The sequence below is a fragment of the Oncorhynchus kisutch genome, linkage group LG5, assembly GCF_002021735.2.
Source record: "Oncorhynchus kisutch isolate 150728-3 linkage group LG5, Okis_V2, whole genome shotgun sequence".
Taxonomy (NCBI): domain Eukaryota; kingdom Metazoa; phylum Chordata; class Actinopteri; order Salmoniformes; family Salmonidae; genus Oncorhynchus; species Oncorhynchus kisutch.
In genome coordinates, this window is record NC_034178.2 from 26,898,541 (window position 1) to 26,918,829 (window position 20,289).

At 42.8% G+C, this 20,289-nt stretch overlaps 1 protein-coding gene across 2 annotated transcripts in view; it reads left to right on the plus strand.

The window, feature by feature from the left end:
• LOC109890826 (metabotropic glutamate receptor 4) overlaps positions 1-20,289 on the plus strand; it is a 373,677-nt gene that overhangs the window by 18,225 nt on the left and 335,163 nt on the right. For both annotated transcript variants that reach the window (XM_031824745.1, XM_031824748.1), the window contains exon 2: positions 14,408-14,548. The gene's annotated coding sequence lies outside the window, so the exon portion shown is untranslated. The remainder of the gene's footprint in view (positions 1-14,407; positions 14,549-20,289) is intronic.

Consider the following 20,289-nt stretch of genomic DNA (forward strand, 5'->3'; position numbering starts at 1 on the left):
ATTGCCACTTTTTATTTATTTCATTTTTAAAAAATGTACTAGGCAAGTCATATAAGAACAAAAACGTATTTACAATGACGGCCTACACCGGCCAAACCCAGAAGACACTGGGCCAATTGTGCGTCGCCCTATGGGTGTCACGTAGCGGAACAGGTGAACCCAAGAGCAGACTCAGGCGAGGAGACTGGGATGAGGTAACCAAGGTATCTATTGAAACACAGGGGGAAGATGGGGTGCAGGCCAGGGGAAGCCCGGTGCGGAAGCTGGAGTGAGGGGAGTTGGGACTAGGTAAGCAGGTCAGGAGAGGAATCCAAGGACACAGTGCAGTGGGGAGGGGGGGCAGAGGACAGAGTAGCAGGACTGACGAGACGTGGGACTGTAGACGGGCCAAAGTCAGAGTGGGCAGCGGAGAGGAAAACAGTGTCAGGCAAGGGAAACCAAAATCCAAGCAGGAACAAATGGCTAAAACCACAGACTGACACAGCAGAGGTTACGATCTGGTAGCATGGAAGTGTCAGGGCTGAGTATTTGTAGAGGTCTTGATTATGGAACAGATTGCAGCTGGTGGGGATCTTCTTTGCCTCCAGCACACCTGTCTCCACCCACACAATCACACAAACAGAGAGGAAGAGGGAGAGAGCACTGGGGGTGTGGCGGCAGGTTAGGCAGACACAGGATGAGAAGTAGAGGGCGTGGCAGGAACAGATGTAACAATGGGACTCCCAATCACATCTGTTTGATACAGCCTGTATTCGAACCAGGGTGTCTGTAAAGACACCTCAAGCACTGAGATGCAGTGCCTAAGACCACTGCTTCACTCAGGAGCCCCGAGTCAATTTTTGCAAACCTAATCTCAGGGAAAGCAATGTAATTATTTACTGTTTGTTTAATTATAACTGGTTATGTAAATATTTACTATTTGTTGAAGCATAAAGAACTGGACCTTATTGATGAAGGGGTGGGGTTCGGGTGCATTACAGTGACTTTAGTTTTACAAAAACTGACATTAGGGTCCATGACTGGTCTTTCTTCTAGCCAGGCTCAGAGTTAAATATCTAATAGCAATGAATGAATAGGTCTGTGAAAGCTCCTCTGGAGCAGTGGAGTGGAGAAAATGGAATCGATAATTCACTATAATTAACACAGTCTGAATAACCTCTTAGTCTCCAAGGACAGGCTTAGTCAAAGGTGTACTTAAGTAAAAATAGGTGTAAGGTGTACTTAAGTAAAAATAGTGCTAGTTAAGTAGTTTTTTGGGGGGGGGTCTTTACGACTTATATTTTTGACTACTTTTACTTTTACTTCACTACATTCCTAAAGAAAATAATTTACTATTTACTCCATAGATTTTCCCTGACACCCAAAAGTACTCCTTACATTTCGAATGTTTAGCAGGACAGGAAAATTGGCCAATTCACGCACTTATCAATAGACCATCCCTGGTCATACCTACTGCCTCTGATCTGGCGGATTCACGAAACACAAATGCTTTGTTTGTAAACGAGGTCCGAGTTATCTCTGTAAGAAGTATATTCTTGACCCTAACCAAGACGGGTCACTCAACCGAGACTGCTTTTCTCTGTGTCAGGGAGCCTCTCCACACTGCCAAAGCTGACTCTCTCCTCTGTTCTCAACCTCTTAGATCTATCTGCTGATTTTGACACCGTGAACCATCAGATCCTCCTCTCCACCCTCACAGGGCTGGGCGTCTCAGGCGCTGAACACTATTGGATTGCATCCTACCTGGCAGATCTCTCCTACCAGGTGATGTAGAGAGGATCTGTGTATGCACGACATACTCTCACTACTGCTGTCCCCAGGGCTCGGTTCTAGGCCCTCTCCTCTTTACTCTATGCACCAAGTCACTCGGCTCCGTCATATCCTCACATGGTCTCTCCTATCATTGCTATGCGAATGACACTCAACTACTTTTTTCCTTCCCCCCCTTCTCACATGCCTGGCAGATAGCTCAACTTTGATGTCGGCCCACAACCTCAAGCTTAATCTCGACAAGACGGAACTGCTGTTCCTCCCAGGGAAGGCCTGCCCGCTCAAAGACCCCTCCATCACGGTTGACAACTCCACAGTGTTGCCCTCCCAGAGTGCAAATAACCTTGGCATGACCATGGACAACACCCTGTCATTCTCTGTAAACATCAAAGCAGTGACCCGCTCCTGCAGGTTCATTCTCTACAACATCCGTAGAGTACGACCCTACCTCACACAGGAAGAGGCGCAGGTAATAATCCAGGCACTTATCCTCTCCCGTCTGGACTACTGCATCTCGCTGTTGGCTGGGCTACCTGCTTGTGCCATCCAACCCCTGCAACTTATCCAGAAGGCTGCAGCCCGCCTGGTTTTCAACCTGCCCAAGTCCTCTCATGTCACCCCGCTCCTCCGGACACACGCCACTGCCTTCCAGGCGAAGCTTGCATCCACTACAAGACCATGGTGCATACCTACAGAACTGCAAGAGGAATAGCAAGAGGAACTGCCCCTCCCTACCTTCAGGCTATGCTCATTACGCTACACTCGCATTAACATCTTCTAACCATGTGTATGTGACCAATAAAATCTGTTTTGATATGAAACCCTACACCCCAACCCGAGCACTCTGTTCTGCCACCTCAGTTCTCTTGGCCCTCCTTATACAGAAATAACAAAACATGCCGAAAAGCTGCTGTATTGTTCAATGTACATGTAACCATGTCAAAAATCTGGACATACGGTGTGCAATGCTCCCACGTAGGGAACTAGAACCTGCGAGAAGAGCCCTGTGGCTTCAGGCTATTCAGGGTGGGAGAGTGGAAAATGTGTCCAAGAAGCTAGTCGAAGCGATGTGTGTGGAAAACATTTAATCACAGATAAGACATTTAACTTGTTTAGTATAGTCCATTTGAATCTTCACTCACTACTTGTAGCTGTATAGTCCGTTTTTTTGTGTTGTTGTTCTTCGCTAGCTTAATGTTCCGGTCGGTAGCACTCACATGTGGCTGCTAGCACCGTCATGAAAAGGGCATGAGTAGTGAAAAGGGGCATGAGTAGTTTTTCTAAGTAGTGAGAATGCTCAGGAGCAGGCAATGTTGAAAAATAATATTTAGACTTGTGCTTGAATGTGACTAACAGAAATGGAATAATGTGTCTCTGAACAAAGGGGGGGGGGTCAAAATCAAAAGTAACAGTCAGAATCTGGTGTGGTCACCAGCTGCATCAAGTACTCCTCATGGACTGCAACAGATTTGCCAGTTCTTGCTGTGAGATGTTACCCAACTCTTCCACCAAGGCACCTGCAGGTTCCCAGACATTTCTGGGGCGAATGGCCCTAGCCCTCACCCTCCAATCCAACAGGTCCCAGACGTGCTCAATGGGATTGAGATCTTCATGGCTCTTCGCTGGCCATGGCAGAACACTGACATTCCTGTCTTGCAAGAAAAAATGCACAGAACAAGAAGTATGGCTGGTGGCATTGTCATGCTGGAGGATCATGTCAGGATGAGCTTGCAGGAAGGGTACACATGAGGGAGGAGGATGTCTTCCCTGTAACGCACAGCGTTGAGATTGCCTGCAATGACAACAAGCTCAGTGCGATGATGCTGTGATACACCGCCCCAGACCATGACTGACCCTCCACCTCCAAATCGATCTAGCTCCAGAGTACAGGCCTCGGTGTAACGCTCATTCCTTTGACGATAAATGAGAATCCGACCATCACTCCTGGTGAGACAAAACCGTGACTCGTCAGTGAAGAGCACTTTTTGCCAGTTCTGTCTGGTCCAGCGATTGTGGGTTTGTGCCCATAGGCGACGTTGTTAGCGGTGATGTCTGGTGAGGACCTGCCTTACAAGAGGCCTTCAAGCCCTCAGTCCAGCCTCTCTCAGCCTAATCTGAGCACTGATGGAGGGATTGTGCGTTTCTGGTGTAACTCGGGCAGTTGTTGTTGCCATCCTGTACCTGTCCCGCAGGTGTGATGTTCGGATGTACCGACCCTGTGCAGGTGTTGTTACACGTGGTCTACCACTGCAAGGACGATTTGCTGTCCGTCCTGTCTCCCTGTAGCACTGTCTTAGGCGTCTCACAGTACAGACATGGCAATTTATTGCCCTGGCCACATCTGCAGTCCTCATGCCTCCTTGCAGCATGCCAAAGGCACATTCACGTTTTTCAGAGTCTGTAGAAAGGCCTCTTTAGTGTCCTAAGTTTGCATAACTGTGACCTTAATTGCCTACCATCTCTAAGCTGTTAGTGTCTTAACAACCATTCCACAGGTGCTTGTTCATTAATTGTTTACGGTTCATTGAACAAGCATGGGAAACAGTGTAAACCCTTTACAATGGAGATCTGTGAAGTTATTTGGATTTTTACTAATTATATTTGAAAGACAGGGTTCTGAAAAAGGGATGTGTTTTCTGAGTTTACATATGAGATGAGTAATACGAGATATGTAAACATTTTTAAGTGAATGAGATACCGTAGAAAAGTATAGAAAACAGTATATACATGAGATGAGTAATGCCAGATATGTAAACATTAAGTGACTAAGATACCGTAGAATAGTAAAGAATAGGGTATATGCATATGAGATGAGTAATGAGTAGTGCAAGATATGTAAACTATATTAAGTGACTAAGATACTGTAGAATAGTATAGAATACTATGAGATGAGTAATGCCAGATATGTGAACCTTATTAAAGTGACTAGTCTTCCATTCCTTAAAGTGGCCAGTGGTTCTAGTCTATATCAATAGGCAGCAGCCTCTAATGTGCTAGTGATGGCTGTTTAACAGTCTGATGGTAATGTGTTGGGCAGACTGCACCGCCAACAACCGCAAGGCTCTCCAGAGGGTGGTGCAGTTGCCGTTCCAGGCGGTGATACATCCCGACAGGATGCATTCAGCTGTGCAGCTGTAAAAGTTTGTGATTTTAGGATTTTAGGTGACAAGCCAAAATTATTTAGCCTCCTGAGGTTGAACAGGCTCTGTTGCACCTTCTTCACCACACTGTCTGTGTGGGTGGTTCATTTCAGTTTGTCAGTGATGTGTACACCAAGGAACTTGAAGCTTTCCACCTTCTCCACTGCGGTCCCGCCAATGTAGTCGTGGACAAAAGTTTTGATAATGACACAAATATTAATTTCCACAAAGTTTGCTGCTTCAGTTTCTTTAAATATTTTTATCAGATGTTACTATGGAATACTGAAGTATAATTACAAGCATTTCATAAGTGTCAAAGGCTTTTATTGATAATTACATGAAGTTGATGCAGAGAGTCAATATTTGCCATGTTGATCCTTCTTTTTCAAGACCTCTGCAATCCACCCTGGCATGCTGTCAATTAACTTCTGGGCCACACTGATGGCAGCCCATTCTTGCATAATCAATGATTGGAGTTTGTCAGAATTTTGGGGGTTTTGTTTGTCCACCCGCCTCTTGAGGATTGACCACAAGTTCTCAATGGGATTAAGGTCTGGTGAGTTTCCTGGCCATGGACCCAAAATATCAATGTTTTGTTCCCCAAGCCACTTAGTTATCACTTTTGCCTTATGGCAAGGTGCTCCATCATGCTGGAAAAGGCATTGTTCGTCACCAAACTGTTCCTGGATGGTTGGAGGAAGTTGCTCTCGGAGGATGTGTTGGTACCATTCTTTATTCATGGCTGTGTTCTTAGGCAGAATTGTGAGTGAGCCCACTCCCTTGGCTGAGAAGCAACCCCACACATGAATGGTCTCAGGATGCTTTACTGTTGACATGACACAGGACTGATGGTAGCGCTCACCTTGTCTTCTCCGGACAAGCTTTTTTCCGGATGCCCCAAACAATCGGAAAGGGGATTCATCAGAGAAAATGACTTTACCTCAGTCCTCAGCAGTCCAATCCCTGTACCTTTTGCAGAATATCAGTCTGTGCCTGATGTTTTTCCTGGAGAGAAGTGGCTTCTTTGCTGCCCTTCTTGACACCAGGCCATCCTCCAAAAGTCTTCGCCTCACTGTGTGTGCAGATGCACTCACACCTTTTGCACTCACACCTTCAGATGCACTCACACCTTTTGATAAAACCCTTGAATGAGTAAGTGTGTCCAAACTTTCAACTGGTACTGTATATAAGACGACGGTTGTTGATGTGTATTGCTCCATTTCAGATACAGTTTTGTACATTTGAATGTTGCAGTAATAGGACGTAGGCCTACAGTAGGCCTAGCAGTAGGACATTTATTCATATTCTGGCTGGTGTTTTATCTTTTGATCGATCGAGAGTGAGGATGATTTTGATAGCAGGCCCTGATCCCAATGACTCGACTGCTCGTTTTCAGGGAATTGATCTAAATCACGAGGCTCATTTGAAATTTCCTGATTGCAGCAGGGAAATTTCTCTGCGCTAAAAGAGTGATAAGGTTAAGATACGACATCTAGTATTACAGTTATTCTAATGCTGGGACCAATTCAGTGTACAAAATGTTAAATGAGATAAACTTGCAAATAGAAACTGGGCCGGAACACTTGTTTAATCAGACACTCAGAAGCTGTTGGTAACATCAACTGTTAAAATGTTACTGTCTCTCCCTAGTAACTAAACAAATGAAAGACTATGCTGTAAAGTTCACTATGCATTGTGCTTGGCTTTGCACGTTATGTCCACTGATTTAATTAGCTGTAATTTGCTGTGCTCAGATGTACAATTTCCTCTCTCATTGCAAGTGCCCTTTGCTAAATGAGGATATATTAAAGTAAAAGAGGAATTGCCTCAAATTGTTACCTGCTGTGGACCACAATACAGTCATTCTCAAGCATGCACTCTATAGCCTGTCACCACTGATAGACATAGAAAAGCTACCCTATTAACATACAACAATACTTTCTGAGCAGCATTCTACTCACATACGCTTTTCCCTACTTAGAAGAAAGAGACCAGCAGAGACTGCTGTTGCCTCAGAATTGTAAATGGAAAAGGACATGCCAGTCCATAAGAACCATGACATGCAGTGTTCATTCATGTAGAAATCCTTGATATGACTTCCTTTAATCTTGTTTAGTGCTATTTCTCAATGTGGTATACTGTAGTACTGGGTACTATCAAACTGGTGATTGAGGACATATCACTCCATACAACAATATTGGTTTAAAAACACAAACTGTGCATGAACTCCAGTTTTTCCACATGTAACTACTTGAAACTATGCTGGGCTGACTTGGGACTTTGCCAGGCTCGGAGGTACAGAGACGCTAGACATCTCTTTAGTCTGAAGGTAGCCTAGTAGCCCAGTGGTTAGAGCGTTGGGCTAGTAACTGAAAGGTGGCTGGATTGAATCCCCGAGCTGGCATGGTAAAAATCTGTTGTTCTGCTCCTGAACAAGGCAGTTAACCCACTGTTCCCCGGTAGGCCGTCATTGTAAATAAGAATTTGTTCTTAACTGACTTGCCTAGTTAAATAAAGGTAAAACAAACAAAAAACCTGTTGAAGGAAAGCACCTCACCTCCAGAACCTGTTCACACAGGTCAGTTCACACACCCTCAAAAGTTACTCGTCCAAGTGACTAATTAATACATGGACAGAAGAAGTTGTAAATAATTGTTAACTTTTTGTGCCAGCACAGTCCCCATCAAAATCCGTCATCTTAAACCAAGGTTCCTGACCTCAAATATGTTCTGTCCAAAGCCCTCCAGGGTGTGAACTTTCTCATTGGGTACAACATTTAATGGATTGGAGAATCAGTTGCATTATAGTCACAGCACAAGGATAATCCTCAATGTTTCATCCATTTATATTGTCAGTATACACTGAGTGTACAAAACACTAGGAACACCTTCCTAATATTGAGTTTCACCCCCTTTTGCCCTCAGAGCAGCATTAATTTGTTGGTTCATGAACTCTACAAGGTGTTCAATAGGGATGCTGGCCCATATTGACTCCAATGCTTCCCACAGTTGTGTCAAGTTGGCTGGATGTCCTTTGGATGGTGGACCATTCTTCATACACACGGGAGACTGTTGAGCATGAAAAACCCAGCAGTGTTGCAATTCTTGACACACTTAAACTGCTGCGCCTGGCACATACTAACATACCTTGTTTAAAGGCACTTACATCTGTTGTCTTGCCCATTCACCTTCTGAAGGGCATACATCCACAATCCATGTCTCAATTGTCTCAAGGCTTAAAAATCCTTCTTTAACCTGTCTCCTCCCCTTCATGTACACTGATTGAAATGGGTTTAACAAGTGACATCAATAAGGGATTATAGCGTTCACCTGGATTCACCTGGTTAGTCTATGTCATGGGAAGAGCAGGTGTTCTTAATGTTTTGTGTACAGTCAGCGTACATACTAAACTGCACTGATCAGAGTTAATTAAGTTCTGTACTAAGTAGAAACACATTTGAATTAATTCTGTAATATTATCCATAAAATGAGCGCTGTCTGGGGCAGGCGATTATGCCTCAGTGGTTAGCCTTTTCACTGGGATTTTTCATTGAGGATTGGAATTAGCATGGCTTAAATTTCCCCAGCCTCTCGGCTAATTGAAACATGTAATCTCCCATGTCGGCACACGACAGAGGGACTTGGAGGACTGCTCTGACAAACTGTCTCAACATGATGTCGTCAAAGCATTAAACAAGAGTAAAAAGCAGGGCTGTGGAGGTCATGAAATGTTGTCAGCCGGTTATTGTCTTGCAAAAGAATGCCAATCTCACGGTAATTGACTGTTAATTAACATAAACGCGTTTAGCATCTCCAGGCCTCCACACATGCAAGCCGCTGATGCACGCCGTTGGAACATCTGCATTTTAAAAAGTCTCATCAACTTTTTGTAATGTACACCATCACAAGATATGCTTGTAAGTCCCATGCCATTATTTTATTTTTTATGATTTTATAGTAAAAAATAATCTAATTGAATTTATCTGAATAAAAAAGAAAGTCTATTACAGCAAAAGTGCACGTGTTAAGTGGCTATGTTGAGCGTAAAAGTGATCACCTGAGGTGAGTTTTAAAAGTAAGATAGGTCTACTGTTTTGATGATGTGCTTGATGTGATTTTCAATTGCATTTGCACTGATGTCAGAGGGGTTAGAGGGACAACAGAGGCCTAAGTACCAGCCATTAGGACCTGATGGTAGTTCATAAATTGGGTACTGCCAAAGCATGTAAAGATTGCATTAAAGGAGATTACTGTGACTCAACGGTCACATGGAATTTTACTGCGGTCATGACTCACGACTGTCAGTGTGGCGGTAATATGGTCACCGCAACAGCCCTAGTAAGAAGGCTCCTGCTCCTCCAAACATCCTAAATGGCTCTTTCAATTAAGCTTAGACTTATTGCAAAACAAAAACAGGGTGAGATTTGTGGTTTTAAATGCACTCTCAACACAATCTTATTCCCCCTCAGAATTGGTTTGAGGGGATCAGATAGGAACTGTGAATAGCAAAAATGCTGGGATATGATGAAGATAATGTGAGCTGTGCGGTTTGTACTCAGGTCGCCTTCGACCGCACACCATTCTAATGTAGTACACAACGGCCTGCTTAGTTGTCAAAGTAGAAAACCAGCAGACACTCAGGCCCCAGAGGATCGGAGTTGCCCATCACTGCTGAGGTGCACTGCATGCAGAGTTGAATTTGCTCCAACAGAGTTCTGCAGGAATATTGAGTGGCTCAGATGTCTCTTTAAGCCTAGCAAGATGCTTCCTCATATAAAGCATCTTCCCCTGGTTGGAGGGTTGAGATGGAATCTGTCCAGCACTTCACAGGTGTGACCTGCGAAGCCTGCCTGCCCTTTGCGGCCGGTGCATACTGCAGTTCCCTTACCAGAGGGCAGCAAAGGGCCATCACCAACTCCACACCAGCAGCTGTACTCACAGTCTAGTCTCGTGAACCCAACCCTAGGCAAAAGCAGTGACTAGGGTCTAGAAGATATGGCATCCTGACTTGGTTTCTTCGCATTGGGGGGAAAAAACGTTGGGTGGATCCTCTTTTGACAGACAACTCTCCCAACAAATCACAATTTTGTGTAGGCAGGGCTTAAAATGCGAACCAGAGTTGTGCTTGTGCAAATAAATACTAATATTTAATATCGGTCACTACCAATGATGTGTATATATACAGTAAAGCATTGGTCATTACTCTGTATAGCCTATACCTTTACTAGATACATTTAAGTTAGTCATGATGAAGCTAATAACTAGCTATCTAGGTAGGTAGCTAAATGATTGGCTACCTAGCCCAATAATGGACTAAAGGAGCCTAACATTACTCCTCATAGTCCAAGGACCTTACATGTTCTGTTTACAGGTGAATTGGCTCTGGAAGCCACAACAGCCAAATACTCCATCTAAACATGATTTGATTCTCAATTGCGGTACGGTTCTACAAACATAAATCCCTCTACTTTCATATGGCATCAAAAATAATGTCACAATTAGAAAATACACATTTACTGTACACTGTTTTAACCAGTTTTGTCCTCAAGCCTGCATGTATGCTGATGATTCAACAATATATACGCATCAGCAACAGCAGCTAATGAAGTCACCGAAACCCTTAAATAGTTGCAGTCTGTTTTGGAATGGATGGCCAGTAATAAACTGGTCCTGAACATCTCTAAAACTAAGAGCATTGTATTTGGTACAAATCATTCCCTAGGTTCTAGACCTCAGCTGAATCTGGTAATGAATGTGTGGCTGTTGAAGAAGTTGAGGAGACTAAATTACTTGGTGTTACCTTAGATTGTAAACTCTGATTGTCAAAACATGTAGATTCAATGGTTGTAAAGTTGGGGAGAGGTCTTTCCATAATAAAGAGATGCTCTGCTTTTTTGAGACCACTCTCCACAAAGCAAGTCCTGCAGGCTCTAGTTTTATCTTATCTTGATTATTATCCAGTCATATGGTCAAGTGCTGTAAAGAAAGACCTAGTTAAGCTGCTGCTGGCCCAAAACAGAGTGGCACGTCTTACTCTTCACTATAATAAGAGGGCTAATATTAACACTATGCATGCCAGTCTCTCTTGGCTAAGAGTTGAGGAAAGACAGGCTGTGTCACAATGTTTTTTTTATAAGGAACAATAATGTGTTGAAAATACCAAATTGTTTGCATAGTCAACTTACACACAGCACTGGCACACACACTTACCCCACCAGACATGCCACCAGGGATCTTTTCACAGTCCCCTTATCCAGAACAAATTCAAGGAAGCGTACAGTATTATACAGAGCCATAAGTGCAAGGAACTCCCTTCTATCTTATATAGCGCAAGTGAACAGCAAACCTGGTTTTTAAAAAATCTAATAAAGCAACACCTCAATGCACAACGGCTTTCCCCCATGGGATCTACTTGTTGTGAGTATGTACTGAAATGTATTTGTAACTGATAGATCCAAACAAAATGTATTTTTTTGCTTACGTTTCCATGTACAGAATAAAAATCTGATGTTCAATGTGTTTCCATCGCATTTTCAAACCCTACCAATAGTTTAGTCACAAAAACTGTTGCGTTAAATAGTAAATGTAGATAGGTTGGTCTTGGCACATGTGCTCTAGCCAACAGTTTGCATCTACAGTGTGGATAGATTAGTCTACATGACGAGATTATTATGGATTATCGCGAATATTTGTCAAACATCAGTCAAGCATCGATCATCATGTCACCAGAATAAGACCCTCTCATGAGGCTCATACCGTGAACTTTCACAACCCTGTGAAGTTCATCACAACTTATTTCATGTGAAGCCGGTCATGGCCAGAAGGGATCCAGCTTTTGTCAAACTAAAGTCAGATTTTATGTTTCATAGCAGGTTATAAGAATTTACACAACATGTTAAGATAATTAGATTAAGGTTAGGAAAATGGTTAGGGTTAGCTAAAAAGCAAAAAAACAACATTTTTGATGTTCATTTCACAAAATCTAGATGCCTTCTAGCCAATACCTCTGTAGCCTATAAACTGCATGGTTTCCACAGTCTTAGTGGGAAGAGCACACACCATGTCATCACGTGACTCCAAGTTTACTTTGATATGATGGTTTTTATATCAATATTTGCTCATAAAGGTATTTCCACCACAATTTCTCACATAATTAATTTTACCAACACAAAAAGATCCCAACATGTCGAATGATCTGTCGGCTGTAACGTCTGTGTCCAACTCACACTCCCAAACACTTAGATCCCCGGAACGTAGCCCACTTTCCAGCTTACTCTCCAGATCCCAATCACCGGAATTCTAATCACCTGTTCACACACCTGCATGTCAGCATCCCACACTATTTAGTTCAGTTCCTTGCACCCCATCACTGTGAGGTAATGTTTGTTTTGAGACACACTTCTTTCAGAGCGCTGTTTTTTTCCGTCCTTCACTCCTCCCGTGTATGATAGTTTTTGCCTGCCTCACTCATGACACCTTTTGCCTATTCCCTGCCTGTACTGACTGTTGCCATTTTAGACCTACCGTGTATGACCTTCAGCCTGCCCCTGGACCCAGCTACCTGCCTCCTCTTATGGTCCCTTCCAATTAAACCCCTGCTGCGCCCTGCTCTTGAAACCAGCTCTCTGTCTCCTATCATGTTCATTACATCGGCATTTATAACATTTGACTGAAACGTCCAATTTCCATCATAGCTTTCGTGATTTTTTAAAATATATGGTATGACTTTACTTGCATCAAAACCGTGGATGGAAACGTGGTTAATGTATACTGAACAAAAATATGTGTTGGCCCCAGAAAATTTCCAGAAATGTACAAATTTGTTTACATCCCTGTTAGTGAGCATTTATCCTTTGCCAAGTTAATCCATAAACCTGATAGGTGTGGAATATCAAGAAGCTGATTAAACAGCATGAACATTACACAGGTGCACCTTGAGCTGGGGGTAATAAAAGGCCCCTCTAAAATGTGTAGTTTTGTCAAAAAAACATAATGCCACAGAGGTCTCAAGTTTTGAGGGAGCATGCAATTGGCATGCTGACTGCAGGAATGTCCACCAGAGCTGTTGCCAAATAATGCAATGTTAATTTCTCTACCATAAGCTGCCTCCAATGTCATTTTAGAGAATTTGGCAGTACGTCCAACCGGCCTCACAACCGCAGGTCACCTGTAACCATGCCAGCCCAGAACCTCCACATCCTGCTTCTTCACCTATGGGATGGTCTGAGATGAGCCACCGGGACAGCTGATTAAACCGTGGGTTTGCACACCCGAAGAATTTCTGCACAAACTGTCAGAAACCATCTCAGGGAAGCTCATCTGCGTGCTCTTCATACTCATCAGGGTCTTGACCTGATTTCAGTGGGAAAATGCTCACCTTAGATGGCCACTGGTATGCTGGAGAAGTATGCTCTTCATGGATGAATCCCAGTTTCAACTGTAACGGGCAGATGGCAGACAGCGTGTATGGCGTCGTGTGGGCAAGCGGTTTGCTGATCTCAACATTGTGAACAGAGTGCCCCATGGTGGAGGTGGGGTAATGGTATGGGCAGGCATACACTACGGACAACAAACACAATTGCATTTTTATTGATGGCAATTTGAATGCACAGAGATACCATGACGAAATCCTGAAGCCCATTGTCGTGCCATCACTTTATGTTTCAGCATGTCACAAGGATCTGTACACAATTCCTGGAAGCTGAAAATGTCCCAGTTCTTCCATGGCCTGCATACTCACCGGACATATCACCTCCCATTGAGCAGGTTTGGGATGCTCTGGATTGACGTGTACGACAGCGTGTTCCAACTCCTGTCAATATTCAGCATCTTCGCACCATTGAAGATGAGTGGGACAACATTCCACAGCCCACAATCAACAGCCTGATCAACTCCATGCGAAAGAGATGTCGCGCAGCATGAGGCAAATAGTAGTCACACCAGATACTGACTGGTTTTCTGATCCACGCCCCTACTTTTTTTTGTAAGGGTATCTGTGATCAACCGATGCATATTTGCATTCCCATTCATGTGAAATCCATAGATTAGGGCCTAATAAATGTATTTCAATTGACTGATTTCCTTATATGAACTGTAACTCTGTAAATGATTTGAAATGTTGCATTTATATTTTTGTTCAGTGTATTTTATTTGTGTCATAGCTAGTTCCATGACTTAATATCACATGCCAGGGTGATTTATCAGCAAGCTAACTTACATATTACGCGTATAGGGCCTTACAATAGTACTTAACAGTCCAAGTGCAGATCTGTACAAGAAAAATACATTTTTAAGGATAAGATACGGACCATGAAGGTCAGAGTGCAGATTTTTGTGTATCTGGATTTAGCAGTCAATCCTTCAAAAATATGCGTAGCATACACATGGTTAGGTTATAGGTCTGATACTGTATGTGTAAATAATGGCAGCATGCATGGAATATGGCAGCTGTGTTGTTATAACAACCCTACCTCTATTTTTCTCCTGTCCACATTGTAGGGAGCAGTTGGCAGACTTGGGGACAAACCAAAATATGTTCCTGTCACAGCAGCAGCAACAACAACTACAACACTGACGACAACACCAGCGTGTGCAGGAGCAGCTTCCTAGACGCCAGTTAATATTCAACGGGGAAAGGAAGTGAGTGTGATACACAAATCAATGGCATGAGAAATTACGGCCACTCTCTTTTTCACTTGTGTATGCTCTGTCTGTATGGAAAATCTACAAGTAATGCACCACCATAACAACTCTTCACTTGAACTCAGTCCTGCATAAGACCAGTCCCCTCTCACTTAAAGCATTCAGGTGGACCACTGTTATTCGATGAGTTGAAGACTACAATGCTAGCTCAGTTACTGCATCCAACCAATCCAGAAAAAAAAAACATTTTCCATGGCTATGGCTGGTGCCACATTACTTAGATTTCACTTGAACAATATGTGTGAACCCATGTACAGAAAACGCATTGGTCCTACGGCAAGAAGTAGCCAAGAAAATATGTTGTGACATGCTTGCCAGACTGAAGGTTTGTGTTAGAAGTGACAGTAGCTTAATAAAAATGAAACAAGTGGCACTATCCTATGGAAAAGACTTCATCTGCATCTGCTGCCCAGACTGAGTGATAAGCCACCAACCAGCCCTCCTCATTCTGTACTAGTAGTACTATTAGAGAGCTGTTTGACCAAAGAGTGTAATGAGCGAAGAGCGTAGGTAATAACTGTGTTTAAGTGGGACTCAAAGAGTCATCTGATTTCCTCTTATGGGAGTGAAACAGCATGATAGGCTACTTACTTCAGCCACTCCAGATGTTCTAAAGAAAGATGTCCATTATTGCCACAGGTATTTAATTACCCTAATCACTCTCTCATGGTTGATTGATGTTTCATGGCTTTCAGGCCAGAGCCATATATTAGATGTATATCCCCTTGAGCACGGTGAAGTTATTAATTGCACTTTAAAACAGTTACACAGTTCAATGGCTGTGATAGGAGAAAACTGAGGATGGATCAACAACATTGTAATTACTTCACAATACTAATGTAATTGACAGAGTGAGAAGAAGGATGCTTGTATAGAATAAAAATATTCCAAAACATGCATCCTGTTTGCAACAAGGCACTAAAGTAATACTGCAAAAAATGTGGCAAACAAATTCACTTTGTTGTCCTGAATACAAAGTGTTATGTTTGGGGCAAATCCAATTCAACCCATATTTTCAAGCATAGTGGTGGCTGCATCATGTTATGGGTATGCTTGTACAGTCATATGAAAACGTTTGGGCACCCCTCTGAGGCTGCATAATAATTTACTCTGTCGTCACAGAAAATGATCACAGTGGCATGCCATTCATTTTCTAATTAAAGCTGAGTACTGGGGTATTGTCCAGACAAAGATTTTTAGTGTAGCTGTATTAAGTTGTATGAAATTAAATCAGATGTGAAAAATAGGCCATGCAAAAATGTGGGCACCCTTGCCATTCTGTTGATTTGAATACCTGTAACTACTTAGCACTGATTAATTGGAACACACAATTGGTTTGGTGAGCTCATTAAGCCTTGAACTTCATAGACAAGTGCATCCAATCATGGGAAAGGTATTTAAGGTGGACAATTGCAAGTTGTTGTTCTCTTTGACTCTCCTCTGAAGAGTGGCAACATGGGGGCCTCAAAACAACTCTCAAATGACCTGAAAACAATGATTGTTCAACATTATGGTTTAGAGGAAGGCTACAAAAAGCTATCGCTAAGATTTAAGCTATCAGTGTCCACTGTGAGGAACATAGTGAGGAAATGGAAGCCCACAGGCACAATTCTTGTTAAGTCCAGAAGTGGCAGGCCAAGTAAAATATCGGAGAGGCAAAGGATGGTGAGAACGGTCAAAAACAACCCACAGACCACCTCCAAAGACCTACAATATCATCAACATCATCATGCTGCAGATTGTGTAACTGTGCATCGTTCAACAATTCAGCGCACTTTGCACAAGGAGAAGCTGTATGGGAGAGTGATGCGGAAGAAGCCTTTTCTACAAACAGAGTCGCTTGAGGTATGCAAACGCACATTTGGACAAGCCAGCTTCATTTTGGAATAAGGGGCTGTGGACTGCTGAAACAAAGATTGAGTTATTTGGTCATAACACATGGCGGCAAAAGAACACAGCGTTCCAAGAAAATCACTTGCTACCCACAGTAAAATTTGGTGGGGGTTCCATCATGCTGTGGGTTCCATCATGCTGTGGGGCTGTGTGGCCAGTGCCGGTACTGGGAATCTTGAGTTGAGGGTCGCATGGATTCCACTCAATATCAGCAGATTCTTGGGAATAATGTTGAAGAAACAGTCACAAAGTTGAAGTTACGCCGGGGCTGGATATTTCAAAGACAACGACCCAAAACACTGCTCAAAATCTACCCGGGCATTTATGCAGAGGAACAAGTACAATGTTCTGGAATGGCCATCCCAGTCCCCAGACCTGAATATCATTGAGAATCTGTGGGATGATTTGAAGCGGGCTGTCCATGCTCGGCAACCATCAAACCTAACTGAACTGGAGATGTTTTGTAAGGAGGAATGGTCCAAAATACCTTCATCCAGAATCCAGACACTCATTAGAGGCTATGGGAAGCTTCTAGAGGCTGTTATTTTAGCAAAAGGAGGCTCTACTAAATATTGATGTGATTTTTCTATTGGGGTGCCCAAATTTATGCACCTGTCTAAATTTGTTTTGATGCATATTGCACATTTTCTGTTCGTCCAATAAACCTAATTTCACTACTGAAATATTACTGTGTCCATCAGTTATTTGATAGATCAAAATGAAATTGCTGATCCAAACACCCAATTATTTACAAATGGAAATCATGGAAATTGTCAGGGGTGCCCAAACTTTTTCATACGACTGTAATTGTTAAGGACTGGGGAGTTCTTCAGAATAATAGCTAAACACAGAATGTAGCTAAACACAGGCAAAATCCTAGAGGAAAATCTGGTTCCGTCTGCTTTCCAATAGACACTAGGAGATTAATTCACCTTTCTGCAGGACAATAATCTAAAACACAAGGCCAAATCGACACTGGAGTTGCTTACCAAGAAGACAGTGAATGTTCTTGAGTGGCCTAGACAGTTTTGCCTTAAATCTACTTGAAAATCTATGGCAAGACCTGAAAATGGTTGTCTAGCAATGATCAAGAACCAATTTGACAATCCAGATGTGTAAAGCTCTTAGACTTATCCAGAAAGACTCTCAGCTGTAATCGCTGCGAAATGCGATTCTAATATGTATTGACTCAGGGGTGTGAATATTATGTCATATTTAATTTTCAATAAATGTGCAAAAAAGAAAATCAACATTTTTTTTTCACTTAGTCACCATGGGGTGAGTATTGTGTTTGGATGGGTGAGAGAAAAAATCAATTGAATCCATTTTGAATTCAGGCTGTAACACAACAAAATGTGGAATAAGTAAAGGGGTAGGGCGGCAGGTAGCCTAGTGGTTAAGACTGTTGGGCCAATAACCGAAAGGTTGCTGGTTTGAATCCCCGAGCCGACTAGGTGAAAAATCTGTTGATGTGCCCTTGAGCAAGGCACTTATCCAGAGCAACTTACAGGAGCAATTAGGGTTAAGAGCTTCTGCTAAATGACTAATATGTGTGAATAGTTTGTGAAATGGTGTGCATGATGAGTCAGTGCAGTCTGAATGGGGAAGGTGTGATAACAGAGAAAATAGTCTCTAACTGGAGTCCTTGGTGATTGTATGGGCCTTCTACTGCCTAGCCAGACAGAATGCTGTCTATGGTACATCTGTAGAATCCGACAAGGAACTGAGGGGACTACGTTTAACAAAAAGTTATACAGGTAGGCTCATCATCAAGAAATTGTTTGTTTACGATCTACATATTACTTCAGAAATAGAAAAAACACACGTTTGTCATTAATGTTTGTTTGCCAAGGTAGCTGAAATACCAGAGGGAGAAGAGAAAAAGAAATAGAAGGTTAGGCTGACAAAAACCAAATAATTGGGTAAGGAGACTTGAAAAGTGAGTTCAGGCTGTACCGGTGGGCCAGGTCTAGCTTTGTGATGATGCTTCTCACCGCCTTCAGATTGCTCTTCTCATCCTTCAGTACCAGAGTGCCCTCTGCACCACCAGGGCCACATTGATAATCGGCACTGTGTCACTGGGGCCACATGATGAGCCTGAGGAAACAGTCAAAGTACAGTGAGTAACAATACAGTCATGTAAGGGTCACACTCCCTTCAGTTTAACGAGCTCAGCCAAAGCCAGCCATAAGGTTACTGAAAGGAATACAAAAAATGCTTCATTTCACACCAGCATCACCTTCAGCAAAGTCTGAATGCACTCCTGCAGTTTCCCTCATTTGAACAGTGCCTCTGTCTTCTGTCTTCTGTCTTCTGTCTTCATACGGCAGGTTTTTAAAGGACCGAAGAGTTTGGGCTGCTTCGTGTTTACATACATGGAAATAATATCGCCATGCTGGTATCGTCCTTGGCCCTATTAGTCCACCCCAACCAGCAGGCTCCTGAACAAGGGTTCCTGGAGTGCTGTCCTCCACTTTTCATTCGAGACAAAGGTCTCTGTCGACCCATAAACAATAGAATACTCCCCGTTTGTAAATCTTACATTTGTCTCCTCATTTTGGCCGGCAAAGGGTGGCGCTGATGGCATTCTCGTTGAGGAGTCTCATTTGCTCCTCTATTATGAACACAAGTGGGCAAATGACCAAAGCGATGCAGTCATCCGGACATCTCTCGTTATATTTGCCAAGCATTGAACATAACGCCGGCCAAGCCTGAAAAATGTGACTTTTACTGAAGCCTGTAGACAGACATGCCAGAACGTTGTTATTCAAAACCAAAACCCACTGAGCACAGATGTCAGTTCAACATCTAGTTTTGAATTTACATTTGGTTGACTAACGTGAATTCAATGTGAAATCAACATACCATTTCACCATGTCATTCGATTTAGGTTAAAAGTTGGGTGAAAATAAGAGGAAATTCCCTTACGTTGATGATATTTTTCAAATACAATCAGTTCTCCATGTTGATGCAACGTCATTGCATTGACTTTTTGGGTTGAAATGACATGGAAACAATGTTGATTCAACCATTTTCCCCCCATTGGGATGTAGCTATATGGACATTCTCTGGGAGAATCTCAATTGCATACTCCTCACCTTTGCAGTGGTTTTAGTTAAGGTAGTTGAAGCAAAGTAGCCACTTGTGAAATGCACTCATTAAACAGCCTCAGTGATCTCCATCAGCAATGTTTACCGAAGGAGCAAACGGCAAAAAGGGGATGTAGGTATAGTGGGTATAGAAAGTCACCACCCCCTTTCAAAATGTTCACCTTTTGTTGCCTTACAGCCTGAAATGAAAACACATCAAATCAGACTTTTTCCTGATTTATTTACACACGGTAACCCACAGTATCCAAGTTGGTCCCAACTCTCCTCCTCTTCCTAATGTGCAGACTCGTATGCAATAGCACTGATACATTGTGTGAGGCAACAAGTCTGCCATGTTACCAGTTAATGAACACACAGGGTTAAAATATAGGCCCAATGTATGAAGCTCTTTCATGAAAAAACGCAGAGCTAACGTATTTTGCTATTTGAATTATGGTGAGTTGTCTGTTCGCTGTCTTTCTCTAAGACAGCAGTGGCACAAACATACAGAAAGACAACAGTATATTCAGTTATAATGCAGATGGCCACATTTTTTTATTGGATCTCTTGTGCTTCAATTTGAGGGACAGATGGTTTCAAGTACTGTATCTTGAGGGTATCTCCTTATTTAGACTAAGAGCCTGCAGGTACTTCAGGAATGGCAAGATGGAAAATCCTATGACAGGATTATTATAC